The sequence below is a fragment of the Phyllopteryx taeniolatus genome, chromosome 8, assembly GCF_024500385.1.
Source record: "Phyllopteryx taeniolatus isolate TA_2022b chromosome 8, UOR_Ptae_1.2, whole genome shotgun sequence".
Classification (NCBI taxonomy): Eukaryota; Metazoa; Chordata; class Actinopteri; order Syngnathiformes; family Syngnathidae; genus Phyllopteryx; species Phyllopteryx taeniolatus.
Window position 1 is genome coordinate 5,879,349 of NC_084509.1, and position 22,189 is coordinate 5,901,537.

Here is a 22,189-nt window from a genome sequence, read left to right on the forward strand (position 1 = left end):
ACATTATGATTTGTAAATCCCTCCTATTTCAAATAAAAGCAGGAGCGAGGGGGGGGATTGTTTAGAGCGTGTTGAGAGGCTGTGATCTGAACAATCTCCCATACGCCCTCCTCATGAGAAAAAGAAACCAGCGTCTTCATTCCTTTTGTGTCTATTTTTTATAATGTTGGGTAAGATAAATCCAACATTAAATTGGTCCTTCGAGCCGGATGTCAACACACCCGAGGATTCCAGTTGTGGAGCCGACTTCCAGTTAAGAGACCGTGGCCACGGCAAGTAAGACCCTTTATCCTCCTCAACTGGGATCTGAAGGTTGACGACAATCCACAGGATTGAAGACGAGTGGTGAGTTAAATTTTAAAACAAATTTTGGGGAAAAAAGGATTAAAGAGTGAGTGAATTGCGCGACGAAGAAGTCTGCGGCAGAACAAACCTTGTGTAATACTAGTCACTGGCAAGTGGTCAAGATGGACGACGGAATCCGATAAAATCCGTGGGGACGGCGGGGTCCTGTACGTACTTAAATTCCGTATTTCTGTGTTTCTGTGTTTCCGTGTTTTCGTGTGTTTATAAAAACGTTATTAATATCGTGTGTATGTGTAAAAGTATGAATGTATAAGACGGGATTGTAAGTGACAACTGAGTTTGGAAGCAAAGGCAAGAATTCTCCGCCCCAATTAGGGTAGAAGCTTGAGAATTACCAAAACTCAGACATTTATTGTCACCCTGTCATTTTTGAATAAAGTCAGTATTTAGGTCACTCTAGGTGCAAATGAACTGACTTCCAAATTCACAAAAATGGGAATAAATAACAGTAAACCGGATCAAAAAATAGACCTAACGTGTAAAGATTGGAAATATGTTCAACTACAAAACTATTTCAAAATAGAACATTTAAACACGTGGATAACCAAATACGGTTTCGCTGGCCAGCTAAATTCGCAAAAAATAGTTCAACTTCAAAACGAAATAAAGTGTCGACACAAAAATGATATATCACAAATACAAAAAGATGGATTTGACGACTTACTCTTCTGGTTAAACATGGCGTCAAAAAGAGAAAAAGGAAGGGAGAATAAGAAACACTTAACAAATGAACAAAAAGAGCAGGAAGGTAGACATAAAAATATGTTGTTTCAAAGACAGGAAGATGACGAGACAGGACCAATAATAAGAATTAGCGAGAAAAAGATAATTGAAGAAAGTTGTAAAAAAAATAAGGAAACAAAAGCATCAGCACCCTTGTACCTGGTTTTGCCACCTCATGAAAATCCTCCAACTCGAGAGGCACAAACACAACGAATTTTACGATCGGAAGGGGTACAAATGACTTGGTCTAAAACTATGGGAGAAACATTTTCTCCCACTCCCAAAATAACAAATATAACCTCAGACGAGGGAACATGGATTTATTTCCGATGCCAAAAGAAACTATTTTGGTCTATAGGACCTGGACTAATGAGGATGTGAAAAAGGCCGTAGCCGGCATCACACCTTATCAACAACAGTTAAAAAATGCTTTACATGCGAATTCGAAAGAACACATTAACAGATGGGTAGATAAACATTGGATAAACCTAGCAACTGGCCCTCTGGAGGAATATGTTAATCATGCCCTCCACGCAGAAAGAGTGTTAGACAAAAAACAAAAAGAGAAGATAGATGTCTTCCTCGACGAAGAAGCAGAAATATACTATCAAGGCAGAGAGAGAGATCATTTTAGAGGACACGGCAGAGACCGTGGGAGAGTAAGATATGGTAGAAATCGAAATTATTATGATAATACCATCTGTTGGTGCTGTGGAAACAAAGGCCACATTGCACGTGAATGCCCTAAAAAAAGAAAAAAAGAAAAATAAAAGAGAATACGCACAAACTACTGCATGACTAGGCCAGCCTGCTTCCCAACTCAACAAATCCTCTTGTGTAAACATTACAGAGAATGAGGAGGTGGATTTCAATTTACAGGACATTCTGAGTTTGGACACTGAAAAACCTGAAATAACCTTGTAGAATGCCCATTTTCGAAGTCCCGGAGTGCCCTGTGAATTTGTTGGGAAGAGATGGCTTATTCCAACTAGGACTTGTACTCAAACATGAATTAAACATAAATTAAAAAGAGAGGACCTCGATGTAACACTGGAAAACAGAGAAAGTACATTCTATTACACAATCGATATCCCAGACAAACCACAGTTAAACATGGAAAAGGCCCTGTTGTCTGCAGCCTTGCAGCTTATCACAAAAATAGAAGATAAAAAAGAATGTGATGAGCTGCAGTAATACAGAGAGCAGCATGCGTACCAATCCCACGCACATTGTTAAATTCATTAAGACCAGACGCTACTGTGTTTACAGTAGTAGACATAAGTAATGCATTTTTTACAGTACCAATAGAAAATAACAGTCAATTTTGGTTTGCATTCACATTTGAGAAAAAAAAAAATATATATATACATTTACTAGATTACCGCAAGGTTACTGTGAAAGTCTAACTAATTATTCACAAGTTATGACAACACGCATGTCTTCTGGCATCTACAGATGGAGAGACATGCAAGGATTCATTGACTTTACTGCATCATCTAACAGAAGAGGGACATAAAGTTAACAAAAAATAAATTGCAATGATGTAAAAGACAAGTTAAATATCTAGGCCATAATTTAAGTATAGGAGGAAAGACTATATTAGAAGACAGGAGAGCTATAGTCTTAAAAAATCCTAAACCACAGACGAAGAAACATATAATAATCATTTTTAGGTCTGACAAATTATTGTAGAGCATGGATTCCAAACTATGCAGAAATTGTTGCACCATTGTCAAAATTAATGTATAAATACAATCTTAAAATGACATCACCTGTTTAATGGAGTACAGAGGCAGAAAAGGCCTTCTGTGACATTAAACAACATTTGGTGTCCAGTGCTGCACTAGGCCTTCCAAATTTAATGATAAAACATTCATTCAAATGGTAGATTGTAAAAGCTATTGCATGACCTCCATACTTACACAACAATACGGTGATAAGCTAAAACCAATAGCTTATTTTTCACTAGAGAGCAGTTCACCCTTAAGGTCCCACATACAGTGTCTGCTCTCACAACCTTAAATCCAGCCACACTAATACCCTTACTTGATGAAGGCACGCAGCATGATTGACAGGAATTGACTGAACAAGCTGCTGAATTAGTAGCATTAACCGAGGCATGCAAACTAAGGAAAAATAAAGATGGTACAATCTATACTGATAGCCAATATGAGTATTCCACAACAAGACCGTAATTATTGTGAAAAACAAAGTGCAAAACTACAAAATGAAATTTACATTAGCACAGGAAAAAAAAAAAAAAGGGATGGTGGCACAGATAGATTGACACTTTACAGCCCTAAAAAATAGCAGAAAGAAACACGTGGGTTCATTTAACACACTGTAAAAGAGTCATTTCAGCTGAGTACTCAAACAGGGAAGGTGAGCAAAAGTCTGATAACGGAGCGGGAGCAGATGTGTAGATTCTGAAAACGCTTGCTGGTCAGTGAAGAAAAAAGACACCAACCCTTTTAGTGAGAACTCAGCAGAAAGGCACACCCACGTTGGTTATGAGATTCGTTAAGTTGTTACGTAGCAACTTTGGCTACTATGATGTTGGTTTTGTTTTTGTGGTACATGGGACGTCCCACCCTCAATGATAAAACCCATTTTTTAGATAGAAAATCACCTACCAACTGGACCAATATGACAAACCCAATAATAAAAAATAAAAAAAATTTCAAATCATTAACTCGTATCAAAAGGAGTACAGCTGATGATCAAAATTGTGGACATGGCCTCCAAACGCGGCAAAAAGTTTTAATATTTTGTGCCCCCCAAAATCAAGCTGCTTTAATCATAATTCCATATGCGGCTCTCACCAATGATGCTCAAGAGAATGGGCAGAATTGGGGATTTGGATATGACTGGTATGCAACTATAGGCTTTGGATGGGAACACCTCATTGGTGAAACAAGTTATGATTGGTCCAGTTGGTCAAAAAAAAAAAAAAAAAAAACAGCAAAAGAACATAGAAAGAAGTTTAACCTAAGCAAAACGGCTTGTGTTATATTGTGTATTGTATATTGTGTACTGTGTTATAGGAACAGTGTTAAACCAAAAATGCCATTGAAAACTTCAAAGAAAGGTGGACAAATTTTAATTTAATTTTAACAACATAACTACTGATGATTGGTTCCTTGTAAATCATGGGATCCTATATATCCCGTAAAAGAAGCAGATAAAGACAAACCGATGTTTTCTACTTTAGTAGCACCAAATAATTTCACTTGTATAAACATGATTAATAAAGGAAAAAAAATTAGGACCACTGAACGACACACAGTGTAAAGTAATCTTAAAAGTCAAACCAAATTTTGTGCCAGTGTCACGGAGCGACATCTGGTGGTGGTGCGGAGATGATAGACTGTTTGATAGATTACCTAAAGATATATCTAGATTATGCGCTATTATCACTTTGATATTGCATGTGTCAGTATACCCTATGCCTGTTCAAGATTTAATGGAAAGGGCACCAATGTTTTTGTCCAATCTAAAAACATATACAAAAAAGAGATTTGTCATGGCAGGGGCAAAATAATCCAACATACATCGACGCCAGGTGTTCCTCATGGGGGTTCCTAATCAATACAAATTGGGTGACCAGGTTGCAGGAGGATTTGAGTCTTTCATATGCTGGTGGTGTACGATTAATAAAAATGTTGATGGGATAAACTACATCCACTTCAATGTACAGAGATTAGGAAATTGGACTCAGAGTGGGTTGAAAGCTGTGCACGAGCAGCTCAAGGACGTTCCAAAGACCGCATAGCTGTCGACATGCTCCTCGCAAGAGAGGGAGGTGTTTGCGGTATGTTTGGAGAACAAACAATACTGCTTCAGATGGCAGCTTGACCAGAGCCATCGATGGTCTACGGACCCTCAATCAACACTCCTTGTGGGACAGCTCGAATGGACGTTTTTGGTAAATATAAAACCCTAATTACACCAATATTGATATCAATTGCTGTTTTTGCAGCCATTCTGACATTATGTGGATGTTGTTGTATCCCATGCATTCTGGCATTAATCAGTAAATTAATCACCACAGCCATAACCCCCATGGAGAAATCGTATGGAGCTGATGTATACTGTATGATGATAATGATGATTATGATGATAATGAGGATTTTGCTTTACCTGATTTGTTACCTGATACAGATGATTACAATGTTTAAACTACAACATTCATATATGACAAGTTTACTCTGAGTGTAAATGTATTTGTTTCATAAAAATGATTCTACAGTTAAAAATCGAAATGAAGTGACTGTAAGATGATATGAGAATTTGTGCAAATACATGATAAACAGGAGGGAAATGTTAGATAAATTGTAGAAGTTATCATTTATTTGCTTAGCTTGCATTAGTATAATGGACAATTTTAGATGTCTCGCCTTCAAAAAGAAGACTCCGCATCATCCGATGGAAGGGCGCCTGGACCAAGGACGTGATCGGATGTGGTCGGGTCGTGACAGGTGTTGGTTCAATATTATGTGTTGTGTCTTATTACTTAGAATACTATGTCTGGGAAAAAACCCTCTTATTATCAAATATTTTGTGTTGTGTCTTATTGCTTAGAACATTATGATTTGTAAATCCCTCCTATTTCAAATAAAAGCAGGAGCGAGGGGGGGGGGGGATTGTTTAGAGCGTGTTGAGAGGCTGTGATCTGAACAATCTCCCATACGCCCTCCTCATGAGAAAAAGAAACCAGCGTCTTCATTCCTTTTGTGTCTATTTTTTATAATGTTGGGTAAGATAAATCCAACAATAACACCCTCAATTTCAAATTTCTGCCTCATCACTTAATCTGATACTCTTTTCACCTCCAATACATTCTTAGCCAATTCTTCTTTTAAAATAACCATGACTCCATTTCTCTTCCCATCTACACTATGGTAAAATAATTTAAACCCTGCCCCTAAACTTCTAGCCTTACTGCCTTTCCACCTGGTCTCCTGGACAACCAACTCCCGGGATTTTCCTGTCATAGTCCCAACATTCAAAGTCCCCACATTAATTTCTAGGCTCTGTACTTTCCTCTTCTCTTTCTGCTGAAGAACCCGCTTTCCACGTCTTCTTCGACATCCAATATATATTTCTATAAGAGTAGCGATAATACATGTGTTATAACAGTTTACCCCAGAAACTGATATGAATTTGCATTTCTATTGTCTTCTATGGGAGAAAACATTTCAAAACCCCCAAAAATTGGAGTTTGACTCATGTCCTGGAATGAAGTGTGTTCGACCTTTAAAAAAAAAACTAAAAAAGAGAGAGAAAATAACGTGTTCGACCTTTGCAGTTCCACTGAAGTTATAGTGGTAAAGGGTCAGAAAATGTTCCTTGGTGACAATGGAAGTTGACGGATATCAGTGAAAAGAAGTGAATTGAAACCCAGGAGATGCGGGGGTGGTGGGGTGCCAACACTGATTTATTCAGAAGATCATTAGTTCAGACAGGCCATGGCTCAGGGAACAGGGAGTTCACCCACATTGGGGCTCATTACACACTGACAGAAAACAGACCCGGCTGGGGCCAAAGTAGCAGTCATTAGGGTGACAGCGACTATCCTTACTAAGGCAGAATCTGAGAGGGCTTCCATCCACGTGGTCTCTCAGAAGATGTCTCATCTGACTCACGCACACAACGCTTCTCAGTTGGTCTTCCTCCCATCCATCCTATATTGGCCACAGCTTCTGTAAACTGAAGGGATTTCAATGGCGCAATGCTTTTTCTGTAAATGCATCTCATAAGGTGAACTTCAACACTTGGGGAAGTTCTGGTAAAGCTGCTGGCATTGGAGCCTACGTCATGGGGAGAAAATGAATAAATTAACATAATGCTCCCAAGCGTTGCCTTGGCAGGAGAGGCTTTTTTTTTTTTTTGTGAACTGTGTTTTTTGGCACAAATATAGGTGAGTTTGGGACACTGGTTAAGAGACTACCCATGGGGTTGGCCTTCTGTCTGGGAATTTATGTGTGAGTGATCGCCATATCCATAGCGACACAGCATGTACCTGAACAATAGCATCAGCTAAAAGGGAGCCAATCACAAATGGCTACTTTGTTGATGGGAGGCGAGCCAATTAAGCTTATAAAGCTAAGGGCACCGTGTGTGGAGAAAAACTGGCAGAGGGCGTACCAGCCTTGGGAGCGAAATAGACCCAATGAGAGAGGGGTGGTGGGTGCTTCCTTGAGCCCACTCAAAAGCCATGCTGGGGTGTGAAGTAGCATCCCAAAGCAACACACACACAACAGAGGACTACATTGGCAGTGCAAAGCTCCTTTGTATCTTTCACCTGTGCTTAAGAGTGACTCAAGATTAGTCACGAGCCATTAATTCATAGGAAATTGAGTCCCATTAAACAAAAACATATTTTCTCCTCCCTCTCATCTCCCCAGCAGTTATAGCAGAACTTCTCAAGGAAGTCTGATTCTCTGATCTATTATTCATCTTTTTATTCATCTTTTTTTTCCCATTTTAATGACTTCTTGTGAAATAAAGAAAAAAAATCTCATTAAAACATGATCAGTCAAAAACAGATCACACCTAGAATAGGTAGCAACAAAGGGTGGAAGTTAGAGTGACATTCAGTGCCGGTGACTGGAAATATTTGACACTGCTTCTGGCATGCATCATATAATTCATTTAAAATAAGAGATAACAGAGTCATAATAGATGCACTCCTACTTACAAGCTTTCGATCTTCTTTATTTCATCTCTTTCTGACATCTTGTAATTGACTTGAAACTCAAGACTACAACTTCAAGTCAACTGACATCATCACAAAGTTTGGAGGTGAAACAAAAATCTGTCGTCTATGTCACGTATTTTGTTTTGACGAGTACCAATGTAATTATTGGCAGTATGTGTGTTTTTTTGTTAACTGACTGTAAAATATGCCACCTTGAGCCCATCTCTGAGGCAAGACAATTAAAACATTACTCCAGGACAATGAAAAAAAAATTGGGTGGGTTGGGTATATATACAGGGGGTATTCTGTATAACAGCTTTTGAGTGTCCCACCTGTCCCAGCTTTTTTGGAACGTGTTGCAGCCATAAAATTCTAAGTTAATGATTATTTGCGAAAAACAATAAAGTTTATCAGTTTGAACATTAAATATCTTGTCTTTGTAGTGTATTCAATTAAATATAGGTTGAACATGATTTGCAAATCATTGTATTCTGTTTTTATTTATGTTTAACACAACGTCCCAACTTTATTGGAATTGGGGTTGTAGATGTTTCGCATTCTCTGCAGTTGAATAAATCAAGGCAAAGAGCCAATATATGAGGAAATATGGTCATTGACCTCTTCAACAAAGCAACCAATCAGTACCAAATCGTGCTTTACTGATAGTTTAAACATCAGTTCCACACTTTAATCCGCCATGCAAGTGGGTTGAACAGCAGTTTATTTCTGCAAGCAACTGTTTTGCAGCAGGAAACAGAGACTTCTGTCTCAACTTGAGTTGTTGTGTTTTTTCCCCCCCTTTTCTTTTGGCTTGTCGTGATGGTGACTGCTAGCCCGAGGCTGGCTCTCAGATATGTATGGAGCTGTATGAACCTTGCACGAGAACAGGGAATGGCTGGAAAATGTCACACCGTCGCCTGTGTCCTGAGTAAAAACGTTTGACATTGGCTGTATACGACGAACCTGAGTGTGTCACGCACATCAGACCTCACCCCGAACACTTTCTCAATAAGCGATCACATTTATTTCTTCAGGCGGCTGTGTATTTCCATTCTTTTTCTTTATTTTTTTTAATGGCACTGTCAGTCATTCAGCAGCCATATTTTTAGTTTTTTTATGCCATTGGCTTGGGGTAAAATACATGGGTCAAACCTAAACCTTTTGAAACAAGTACAAACAAATCCCTATTTTAGAATGGTAGACCTAAAGCAGGAAGTGTGGATCTTAGAAGTTACTGCAACATCTTAGTTTATAGTTGTTGTTTTTTTATTTAAAAACTAATGAACATTATGCATTTCTAACTGTAAAATCTAAAGAGATGCAATAAAAGCATAAAAATCAGTTATGTACCAGCAAGTTGTAGGTGGTAGTACAATTTAAATAAGTAAAAAATATGTTTTATTTAAAAGGTTTAAGCTTGCTTTTTGGTCAAAAGGGGATATTTTTAACAATTCAAAATGGTATTAGGTGAATAAATAAAATTTGTTCAATCCGAAGAATAATGAGATTTTCTGCTTGTTTATTCCGCTTAATAATTTTAACACATAAAAAAAGAAATGACATACCAACCCAGTTATTGATTTGGATTTAGAATAATATTCTGTTATTATATATGTCAAGTGAAAAAATTACAAACTGAAGGAGTTTTATGTTGACCTGACTTACAACAACACTGACATTGAAGTGTAATTTTTATCTCAATAGTGTTCATGTTGCAAAGATGTCCTTATGATTTGAGCTTTAGGCAGGCGATCGCAAGACTCAGATGGTCACTTCTGCTGAAATTAACTCCTGGAATTAATATTGTACTCATTAATGTCTTGTCATATTGCAAATTTGCGGATCGAGATTAATGGGTTTTAATAATGATGCATACCTGTATGGTGACATTCGCTTCAAGGATATTTAATCAAGCTTCTTCTTCTTTGTTCTCTGTGAATTTTATAATTGGGATGCAGATTGTCACGGAGCGTTCTTAGTACAATAAATCATGTCTTATAAAAGGAATATTATAAACCAATAACATTATGCCAGCACTAGCTATTAATGTGATATGCATTAATCTCACAGTCACATGCCAATGGTAGGGATCTTATATCTGACAGAATTATTGTAGAAGACCACAGCAGTTTTAGTATTTACTGTGCCTTATCAATGCAGTATTAGACAAATATATTCATGTCCTTGCTTTATAACATAGCTAGGCGGATGGATGGATGGATGGATGGATGGATGGATGGATGAATGGATGGATGGATGGACAGAGAGATAGATACAATATATATACCAGATTGTGGATGGAAAAAAATATCGAAATTGGCACTAGTTGGAGAGGTGCTGATTCTGTACACTCCTGATAGGACTTTTCTCTTAAAATTGTGGCGACAACCTTCACATTGACATAGCATGCAGTTTAAAAAAAAGTATAACTGTTCAACCATTTTGCATCTCAACAAAATGTGCAATACTTTCCTAACGCAGAGTTGAAAGCTATAATGTCAAACTGATTTTCATCCAGGTTTGATCTCTATTGTGCATTAGGCAGGAATTCAATTCAAGTTTAACATGTCAAATCACATTAAATCAGGCTTTAATTTGTTGTGGTTGTGCAAGATTTAGCTCTACATTTAGTTCCCTTGGCGTCATAAGAAATTCTGGACCTGGATGAAACCCAATCCTTTCACTTACAATGTTTCAATATTATCGATTTTCACTGCAGTTTGTTTATAAGCTTTGCTGTTTGTAGCAGAATCACACAAACACTAGATATGTTTGTACTGGCTTGAAAGAGCCCATTACAGTTTGTTGAGAAGCTGTATAAAAATGAGAGTAGCGGAATTTATGTTCACGCTTTGCTATTAGTGTCTCGATGGCAGTTTGCCCCACCCAGCAATGAGCAGACCAGTGACGTAGCATAGGATGAGGTCAGTAACAACGCTGTGACTTTACGAAGCTATGTAGAGAGGTGACATGAGCTAAGGAAGCGTTAATTACACTTCGGTGAGGATTCTGATAACAGGAATAATACTCTTGTGGTTTGTCTATGGAGTCATCCATAGCATCCAGAGTTAAAAATTTTTTTTTAAAAAAGACCAGAAGATTTCGCTGCAATATTATATATTGCAAACAAAAACAGCACTTAGCAACTTTACACATGTGATGATCTCATGATAAACTAATGCTGAGCCAAAGGACCTGTAAAAACTAGTGATAGGTAAAGAGATAACTCCCTCCTCTTATTTTTTAGAGTTCCTCAACTCTACAAGCCCCCCTGATAAGAAATGTTCCTGTTCCAGGGAAAGTCCAAATGAGTCAGAACCCTGACTACTGAAAGAGATGAGAGAATACAGTGTCTCTGAACAGGAACTAAGCATTTGTTATCCACTCTGCTGTCTTTATATTGTGGGAGTTTAATCTCCTTCCAACTAATCTATTCCAAGGCATGTTTTTTTTCGCGGAAAAAAATAATAATTAAAAAGAAAAAAGGAAAGTGTCAGTTATATTTTTCCTTCACATTTACAAGCACTATGCTATTTAGATATCGCTCTCTTTCTCTGATTGCTGGTTTGCGTTCTATTGCATTCTTTTTCCAAAACAGGTAATTTTCAATTATTTATGAGGGTTCAGCCCACACTGGCCATGGAGCTTTTGGACTAATCCACCACAAAGCCTGCAATAACCTGTCAGTTCATCCAAGCCAAATAACCATTTACACCACCACAGCCAGCAGCCACTACCTAGCCACAAGAATACAAATGTGAGAGAATCACTCCGTTACTGGCTGCTGTGTTTTTTGCCAAACAAAAATTAGTTGTGATCCATTAAAAAAAAAATATCCGCTGATATGACACGTGAGTAATTTATCAGACGCAAGGTAGATTAAAAGATTTTTTTTCATTACCACACCACAATTAGGCTACCCCAAAAGCTGTTTGCCAGGTGCCCCTTCCAGGCTGTTTAAATGATAATCTCGGGTTTTGTGGCAGTGATGAAATTGGGGGTGGGTGTTTGGTGAGGGAGCAGTAGCCAAATGGCTTGTGAGGGGCAACATTTCAAAAGAAAAAAAATATTTGAATATATGTTATGTTCATAATTTAAAAAGCAGTCATAATTTTAGTTACACCTTGTTAGAACCCTTAACATTACCCTTCCCTACAAATTTAAGAGTCCCTGTATGTCATGACCATAAAGGCTATGAGGTCTGCAATACAATCAAATCATTCAAATTTAAAATATTTTCACAAAATGTCTTAAAATATTTTGGTATAATATCAACCCACTCCTTTTGGTGATATACACCAAATGAGATTTGATCCAAATTGGCAGTCTTAAAGAAGTCTTACATTAATCTTACCTTACAGATACCCTGCTAATTTATAATCTTTCACCTCTGCATTGCCCCAAAAAAAGGAGGAAGAAATATGGGCACCCTTAAGGCTTAAAACCCCTAACTCATGAAGTGCTACAAGTCTCCATGGGTTTTGGTAAGCAAATATTTGACTCACCCTTGGCGCTGCCAGCCCACACCACCGGCTGACCGTGCCAGGAGCCTCTACCAAGAGTTGTCAAGAAAAGCAAGTCTGAGAGCCACACAAAGGAAATTAATATTTCTTATTCTACTCTGTGTTAAATACAAGATAACAATAAAAAATGAGCAACCCTTTATTTTGATTTGATTTAATTGTACAATATTGTTCCACATTGAAATGCGACAATACACAGCAGCTATTACAAAGCAAATTCTGTCTGATTCCCCCCAACACCCAATAAACTGGTGACAATAAGAAAAAATAGGGATGCAACAAAAGAGGCAGTGTTGTTTGGATCCTTAGAAGAAGCTTCAATCAGGATTAACACATTTAAAAATATATTACAAAGAGAGTAAAATGTAGTTTAAAAAATATATCACTTCAGACATTTATCAGCTCTACATTCCCATCTGTTATTATCATTTAAGACAGTGGTGATATATATTGTGCTTTTCTTCTCAGATCCGAGGGAAAAATTTAGTATTTCATTCCTGAAACATTTTTCACTGACAATGACATTGACTTGATGCGCCCTGTAAAAGGCAATATTTTAACCAGCAAACAAAATGTCCATCATGATGAGGCTGGTTTTGATCCCTCTCAAATGACAGATTAGATAACTAATCCTGCTTTATGAAAATGCCATTCATATGCAACATGATATTGTCTGCCTGATTGAAAAGAGCTGAAAATGAGTCACACATACTGAACAGTTTGTGTCTCGCAGTGCTGTTTCACTAGATTACCCACTGGATCGGCATTTGCAAAAAATGTTGTGCCCCCCAAATACGGTTAACGGTGAGAATTGATTTTATTTGAACCTCACTCTTGTCTAAAACAAAAATACATTTCGAAAACAAATCAATACAGCTTGTTTGGCCATCTGAAAGCTGTACAGTTCTGCCTCAATGGCAGCCTCCTACCATGCGTGCATGCTTTCATCTCCCTGCCTTGTGCTGCTGCCATACCTTCCCCGTTGGTTATTTTTAACCTCGCTTCACTTGTTCTTATTTGGGCCAGATGGAGTCTGCCCTGAAGCGTGTGCTTGGGGCAAACCTGCCCTCCTGGTTAGCCTCTCTCACTAGTGGAATGAGGCCTGTCACAAGGGATCAGGATGACTCATCTCAGGAGGATGCGTGAACACATCATTCCCACTGACTTTTGTGCGAGAGGTGATTGTCCATGAACAATATTGTTCTCGCTGGAAGCTCACATTTGGACAATTTATCATCCAGCCTTCAACATTATGCAAGAAAATGAGAGAGTGAGAAATATGTGTGTGTATTGTTTTTTAACATGCAATTGTTCTACCTCAAACCAAGGCATACAATTGTGTCCTTTATTTATAGTTTGAATCAGTTACATTGTACTGAGTTAGTGCACAAGTTACACTGTATCTGATTTTATTTAATTTTTTTCATACAGTGGAACCTCCAAAAGATAATAACTGTACCATTTATTCTGCGTGTCTGTGTGCTTAGTGTGATGATAACCACAGAGGCAGATATGGATCATGTTGTGAAAAGGGGGTACACAGGCCTCTCAGTACAAAATGGCCAACATTACAATAATATTGGGAGAACAAAAGAAAGAACAAAATGTACACCAGAAAGTGAGCTGCATTCAGTCTTTGTGTCACATTTGTTATTTGCATCAGTCATTCATCATCACTCAACGTTAAGGGAGAGTCCACAATTAATTTCACGTTTTGTTAACTATATTTTTTTTACTGTCTTGTATGACAGTTATTGTAAGAGTGTTAACAATATTAAAACATTACTTATACATTTAAAGGAGGAAAGGAAGTGTGACCTTATAGAGCAGATTAAATGAATTTCTGTTATTTCCTATGGAAGAATTTTGTCTAAATTTGAACTAATCAGATGGCAAGGAGCACTCCAAAATGGTTTGTGTTCAGAGATTATGCTGTATCTTGCACTTTGATTTAAACATGCAAAGTTTCTGGGAATTATTAGGAAATGTGTGTGTCATCATCCATTAATGTATTTTATGTTTAGATTCCCCAATGCAGCCCTATGGGGGGCACAAGTCAGTGCAAACTGTAGGCCGGTCCCAAGCCCGGATAAATGCAGAGGGTTGCGTCAGGAAGGGCATCCGGCTTAAAACTTTGCCAAACAAATATGAGCGTTCATCCAAAGAATTCCATACCGGATCGGTCGTGGCCATGGTTAACAACGTCCGCCACCGGCGCCGTCAACCTGCAGGTCGCCGTTGGAAATTCAGCTACTGTGGGTCAAAGTCAAAGAAGAAGAAGAGGTGGAAAGCGGGTTCTTCGGCAGAAAGAGAAGAGGAAAGCACAGAGCCTAGAACTGAATGTGGGGACTTTAAATGTTGGGACTATGACAGGAAAATCTCGGGAGTTGGTTGACATGATGATTAGGAGAAAGGTTGATATATTGTGTTTCTAGGAGACCAGGTGGAAAGGCAGTAAGGCTAGAAGTTTAGGGGCAGGGTTTAAATTATTTTACCATGGTGTAGATGGGAAGAGAAATGTAGTCGGGGTTATTTTAAAAGAAGAGTTGGCTAAGAATGTCTTGGAGGTGAAAAGAGTATCAGATCGAGTGAAAAGGCTCAAACTTGAAATTGACGGTGTTATGTGTAATGTGATTAGTGGCTATGCCCCACAGGTAGGATGTGACCGAGAGGTGAAAGAGAAATTCTGGAAGGAGCTCGACGAAGTAGTTCTGAGCATCCCAGACAGAGAGAGAGTCGTAATTGGTGCAGATTGTAATGGACATGTTGGTGAAGGTAATATGGGTGAGGAAGAAGTGATGGGTAAGTACGGCATCCAGGAAAGGAACTTGGAGGGACAGATGGTGGTAGACTTTGCAACAAGGATGCAAATGGCTGTAGTGAACACTTTTTTCCAGAAGAGGCATGAACATAGGGTGACCTACAAGAGCAGAGGTAGAAGCACGCAGGTGGATTACATCTTGTGCAGCCGATATAATCTGAAGGAGGTTACCAACTGTAAGGTAGTGGTGGGCGAGAGTGTGGCTAGACAGCATAGGATGGTGGTGTGTAAGATGACTCTGGTGGTGGGGAGGAAGATTAATAAGACAAAGGCAGAGAAGAGAACCATGTGGTGGAAGCTGAGACAGGACGAGTGTTGTGTAGCTTTTCGGGAAGAGGTGAGACAGGCTCTCGGTGGACGGGAGGAGCTCCCAGAAGACTGGACCACTGCAGCCAAGGTGATCAGAGAGGCAGGCAGGAGAGTACTTGGTGTATCTTCTGGCAGGAAAGGAGAGAAGGAGACTTGGTGGTGGAACCCCACAGTACAGGAAATCATACAAGGAAAAAGGTTAAGAAGAAGTGGGACACTGAGAGGACTGAGGAGAGGCAAAAGGAATACATTGAGATGCGACACAGGGCAAAGGTAGAGGTGGCAAAGGCCAAACAAGAGGCATATGATGACATGTATGGCAGGTCGGACACTAAAGAAGGAGAAAAGGATCTATACAGGCTGGCTAGATGGAAAGAATACTTCGAGGAGTTGATGAGTTGATGACTGAGGAATATGAGAAAGAAGGGAGAGTAGAAGAGGCAAGTGTGGTGGACCAGGAAGTGGCAATGATTAGTAAGGGGGAAGTTAGAAAGGCATTAAAGAGAATGAAAAATGGAAAGGCAGTTGGCCCTGATGACATTCCTGTGGAGGTATGGAAGCATCTAGGAGAGGTGGCTGTGGAGTTTTTGACCAGCTTGTTCAATAGAATTCTATTGCGTGAGAAGATGCCTGAAGAATGGAGGAAAAGTGTACTGGTGCCCATTTTTAAGAACAAAGGTGATGTGCCGAGCTGTGGGAACTATAGAGGAATAAAGTTGATGAGCCACACAATGAAGTTAGGAGAAAGAGTAGTGGAGGCTAGAGTCAGGACAGAAGTGAGTATTTGCGCGCAACAGTATGGTTTCATGCCTAGAAAGAGTACCACAGATGCATTATTTGCCTTGAGGATGTTGATGGAAAAGTACAGAGAAGGTCAGAAGGAGCTACATTGTGTCTTTGAATATCTAGAGAAAGCCTATGACAGAGTACCCAGAGAGGAACTGTGGTACTGCATGCAGAAGTCTGGAGTGGGAGAGAAGTATGTTAAAATAATACAGGACATGTACGAGGGCAGCAGAACAGCAGTGAGGTGTGCTGTTGGTGTGACAGACGAATTTAAGGTGGAGGTGGGACTGCATAAGGAGTCAGCCCTGAGCCCCTTCCTGTTTACAGTGGTGATGGATAGGCTGACAGATGAGGTTAGACTGGAATCCCCGTGGACCATGATGTTTGCAGATGACATTGTGATCTGCAGTCAAAGCAGGGAGCAGCTGGAGGAACAGTTAGAAAGATGGAGGCATGCACTGGAAAGAAGAGGAATGAAGATTAGCCGAAGTAAGACAGAATATATGTGCATGAATGAGAGGTGTGGTGGGGGAAGAGTGAGGCTACAGGGAGAAGAGATAGCAAGGGTCGAGGACTTTAAATATTTGGGGTCAACCGTCCAGAGCAATGGTGAGTGTGGTCAGGAAGTGAAGAAACGGGTCCAAGCAGGTTGGAACGGGTGGAGGAAGATGTCAGGTGTATTATGTGACAAAAGAGTCTCTGCTTGGATGAAGGGCAAAGTTTATAAAACAGTGGTGAGGCCAGCCATGATGTACGGATTAGAGACAGTGAAGAGACAACAGGAAGAAGAGTTGGAGGTGGCGGAAATTAAGATGTTGAGGTTCGCTCTTGGAGTGACCAGGTTGGATAAAATTAGAAATGAGCTCATCAGAGGGACAGCCAAGGTTCGATGTTTTGGAGACAAAGTTAGAGAGAGCAGACTTCGATGGTTTGGACACGTCCAGAAGAGAAATAGTGAGTATATTGGTAGAAGGATGATGAAGATGGAGCTGCCAGGCAAGAGAGCTAGAGGAAGACCAAAGAGAAGGTTGATGGATGTCGTGAGGGAAGACATGATGGCATTTGGTGTTCGAGAGGAGGATGCAGGAGATAGGCTTACATGGAAAAGGATGACGCGCTGTGGCGAACCCTAACGGGACAAGCCGAAAGGAAAAGAAGAAGATGTTTAGATTCCCCAATCTGCACTTAAACTGGTTTATTATTCTTCCTCCTATGCATTTCTCTGGGGAATTATAAAAGGGAGACATTCAGTATCTATTAAGTTAAAATATACACATGCTATTAAACTATCCCAGACACAACTGGCGCACCCCAGGTTCTGATGATATTAAAAAAAAGTGTCGGTGTTACTCTACAGTACATCAATTCAACTGTGATTTATTTGGTTCTGTGATATTGCAATGCAGGTTAACCACTAAAACTGAGTTAACATGTTTTCAAGCTGTATTATATCTGACGGATAACAGTTAAAAATTATACTCCATTGTTTTGTTTTTTATTGTTGCTGGCATTTTCTATTTTGGGTCTATATCCTTTTTGCCCAGAGCAATATTTTTAATTCATGTAAAACATCTGTTTATTGCATTGAGAAAATATTATTTTTAAGGTAAAACACACAATGCCTCAGAGACACACTTTTGTAATTGTGTTATTGTTTCCAAATCATCAAGGTTTGCTTATGCAAACAATTGCCTCAAGTCACACATTATATACAGATTGAATTTTTTTCCAAAAGTACATCAAATGAGGAATCAAGCATGGCCTTGGCAAATACAACAGTTCCTCTCATTATGTTTGGAAAATGTTTCTTCAGTCAAACCGGGCCTGACACATAAAAGTGAACTTTCAGTAATTAAACATGTGCAGCATCACGACGAAAGCACACTCTGAGCAGATCGCAGCTTTATTGAGTGAAGAGTGAGTGTGTTTGTCAGTGTATGCGAGGAAGTACGCAGCTTGCATTGATGCATCTTTCCCAAGAGTCCTCATTCTCATTACAGATCCCCACTAGACTGCATGGAAAAAAAAAAAAAAAAAAAGACGTTCATTACAGCTTCACTTTCTCTTTCTCTTGTATTATTGATTTTACTTTAAAGTTACAGTGAACTAGATCTAGCGCCAAAAATTAGTGAGCTTTAATAGAAAATCCAGTTGGATGCTGTATGTTAGCTAGTCATGGTTCACAAAAATAAATACTGTAAATACAATTTCAGACTTTGACACATTGCCAAATTACAGTGTCATTTACAGAATCCAAAGATTTGCTAATTTACCATCAAATGTACAATCTTTATTATTACTGTAACATTAGTACTCAAGGGATATACAGTACCATATTTTCCGCACTGTAAGGCGCACTTAAAAGCCTTTAATTTTCTAAAAAATCGACTGTGCGCCTTTTAACCTGGTGTGCCTTATGTATGCACTGAGTTCCAAAATCTGTAAAAATGTTGTTGTATGATTTTGGTAAGCGCGCCGCTTCATTGACTGTTGGACCATTTCCCGCCGACATAGGGACGTAATCTAGGATTGGCTGGCGACCAGTTCAGGGTGTACCCCGCCTCTCGCCCGGAGATAGATGGGATAGGCTCCAGCACGCCCGCAACCCTTGTGAGGATAAGCGGAACAGAAGATGAATGAATCAATGAATGAATGGGGAGGTAATATGTAGACTACGTACGCTGGCAGCAATAAACCAATTAGAGAACATTCCGTGAAGCTACGTACAGTACGTACGCTTACCTCCACCATGCCTCCGGTAGGTATACTGTACTACCGGTATGCTGCTAAACAACATTTGTTTGGCTAAGGACCCCCGAAAATGGCATCAGCGAAGAGACATGCTTACGAGGCACAATTGAAACTACAGGCTGTCAGTTACGCGGTTGTAAATGGGAATAGAGCAGCACAAAATCAAGCACTAAAACAGCCGGGAGAAGTGTCTCTACAGTCACCATTTGACTGAAGGCAATAACGATAGCCCAAGACATGAAGATCGAACACTTTCAAGGAGGTCCGGGAGGCAGCTACGCCACCGTATGTGAATGGATTGTGGATGCCTGGGCGAAGGTCTCTGCTTTGACTGTTGTCCGAACTTAAGCGAAAGCCGGCATCATTGCTGAACAGCCACCCAGCAACGAGACTGACTCCGACGAGTACGAGAGGGAGCCCTGCATGTTTGGTGGCGAAATTGCCCAGCTGTTCAATTCAGATACAGAAGATGAGGACTTTGATGGATTTGTGACAAAAGATTGATAAAAAAAATAATTTGAGTGTATTTTTTAAATACGTAGTAGAATAAAGTACAACCAAACTCACTGTTTTGCTTCCATTACCTTGTTTTAGCATGCGCCAAATAATACGGTGCGCCTTATGTATGGCTTAATTGCAGAAATAGACACCGTGCACCTTACAATCCGGTGCGCCTTATGCTGCGGAAAATACGGTTCCCACACCCAAACCCACACATTCTTAGTTTCCTGAGTAACTTTTTGGATTTTGCTCAAATGAAAGTGAAAGGGTCCTTATAATTATGACGGATTATATTTTGCTTTCTCTGGATTGCCTTGTGAAGTTATTTTGACTAAAGTGCATTACTGCTGTTCTGTATTTGCACATTTCTACATGAACATGGGGATTTGATTTGATTAGATTTTTTTTTTTGTTAAAAATAAATAATACACCATTGCAGAGATGCATACTCTTCATTGATCATCAACACGATTTCCAAGTAAAAAGCTAGAAAGAGTACTGTGAGGTGGGCCACCTGTGACTGTACAAGCAACAGAGGAACAGTTATAGAGAGCACCACAAAGGGCTAAATAGGCCTGCACTTTCTCTGCATGAAATAGAAAATAAAAGCCCAAGGCACACAAACTTCATTGGAGAGTGCAGAGTCATAGCAATAAAAACGTGTCCACCAGCAATGAGCAACCCAACACCCATGGTATATATTATGTTCTTCAGGCATTCATTTAGAATTTTCTTCCCATTTTACACTACTGCAATTCTGAGATTCAATACAATATTGCTATTTCCATTCAGTCATATTTCCAGGACAATAGCACTTACAATGCATGTTTTCCTGATACTTTTTACAGTAATCTAGCCATTCATATTGGTGGAATCTCAAGGAGCATAAATGAGATTTAAAATACATGTCAGGTCATTAAACATGGGTAGTAGGTCATTTACGCTTCATAATTCTACCAAGATACAGTATACCAGTAGCTGTCATGAACAATTTTAGGTCTTATTATTCAAGTAAGTAAATGATCTTTAGCATGATGAAACAAGGAGAAACAAAGATGTTGTTTTCCCTTGCCTCTCCATGTGATGCAGACCATAAGGTAGTCCCAACCCTTGAGTCTTTTCCCTCACAAGTAAATTATTTATAAAGCAGGCTAAGTAGCCTGAAGGAAAACAATATCACACTCTACTTCTCACTGGTGTCCCCGTCATTAGCACTATGAATGGCTTGGACATCCCTGGAGACAACTGCATATTTGTTTCCAACATACCAATGATCCCTAGACTGAGAAAGCACGACTATTTCTGAGTTCCATGTCTGAATTCATTGTCACAATCTGGTAGTGCTCTTGACCTCTTTGCTTAGACAGCTTTCCTTTAAATGCGAGGACAGAGGATGGTGAATGTCAAAAGTAATTTCTCACATATTTTGGTACGAACTTTTCAGTCGTGAGTGTGTCACTTGCAGAAGAAAATAAAAAACATACTGTTCACATATTATCAATCAAGGAGTCTTGTCTATACTTGTCCCTACTCTGGGATTAAACACAAAACATTATTGTAGGGTTGATCGGTGAACATTGTATTTGTGGCTGTTGAGTGCAAAGACAACAACTCAGCTATGGAATAGGGAACAAGACCATCCAAATATTTAAAAACAAATACAATTTTAAACTGGATCCTGAAAGACACAAGAAGCAGGTGCAATGAGACCAACACCAGTGTGATATGTTTGACCCGCTTCTTACCTGTTAGCAAGCTTGAAAGTGCATTCTGCATCAGCTGGAGGCGATGTAAGGAAGTCTGGTCACGACCTTAGTACAAGGAGTTACAGTAATCCAAACATCAAGTGATAAACATGAAATCGCCCAGATAATTTTCCTACTTTTAATGACAGATAGATTTGTAGGATAATATTGAATGCAGCCATCATGCCTAAAAACACAAGGGCAGCACTTACCAGAATTAACAATTACAAGATGATGAGAAATATTTGAAAGAGCAGTTTGACTGCTAAAATGTGGTTTTAAAAATATCAAAAATTTTATTAAAATTTAAGTAACACTACAACTGTGCATAGAACACTTTCTCTTAGAATAATTGGTAAGGACAGCAGGGTCTACCATGTGTTTGAAAGCAGAGACTCAATCTGATGCAGACAAGTAATTACTAATTCTCAATCTGGGCCAACAGTGTGCAACACATTTTTAAAAGTTTAGTGAGAAGAATACCAACTGGGGCGGCACGGTGGACGACTGGTTAGAGCGTCAGCCTCACAGTTCTGAGGTGTGGGGTTCAATCCCCGTCCCCGCCTGTGTGGAGTTTGCATGTTCTCCCCGTGCCTGCATGGGTTTTCTCCGGGCACTCCGGTTTCCTCCCACATCCCAAAAACATGCATTAATTGGAGACTCTAAATTGCCCGTAGGCATGACTGTGAGTGCGAATGGTTGTTAGTTTCTATGTGTGCCCTGCGATTGGCTGGCAACCAGTTCAGGGTGTACCCCGCCTCCTGCCCGATGACAGCTGGGATAGGCTCCAGCACGCCCGCGACCCTAGTGAGGAGAAGCGGCTCAGAAAATGGATGGATGGATGGAATACCAACTGGACAGTAACAAGGTCTTAAGTGTTGCACCACTTAGACACAGACTCAAATTGTTCAAAGACAGTGGAGCACACTGTAGGGAAAGCATGGTCTACAGCAGAAGACATAAA

At 39.5% G+C, this 22,189-nt stretch overlaps 1 long non-coding RNA gene across 1 annotated transcript in view; it reads right to left on the reverse strand.

Annotated features, from left to right (window-relative positions):
• LOC133482347 (uncharacterized) overlaps positions 1-22,189 on the reverse strand; it is a 48,574-nt gene that overhangs the window by 21,905 nt on the left and 4,480 nt on the right. The window contains exon 2 of the long non-coding RNA XR_009789759.1: positions 21,226-21,291. This is a non-coding gene — a long non-coding RNA (uncharacterized LOC133482347). The remainder of the gene's footprint in view (positions 1-21,225; positions 21,292-22,189) is intronic.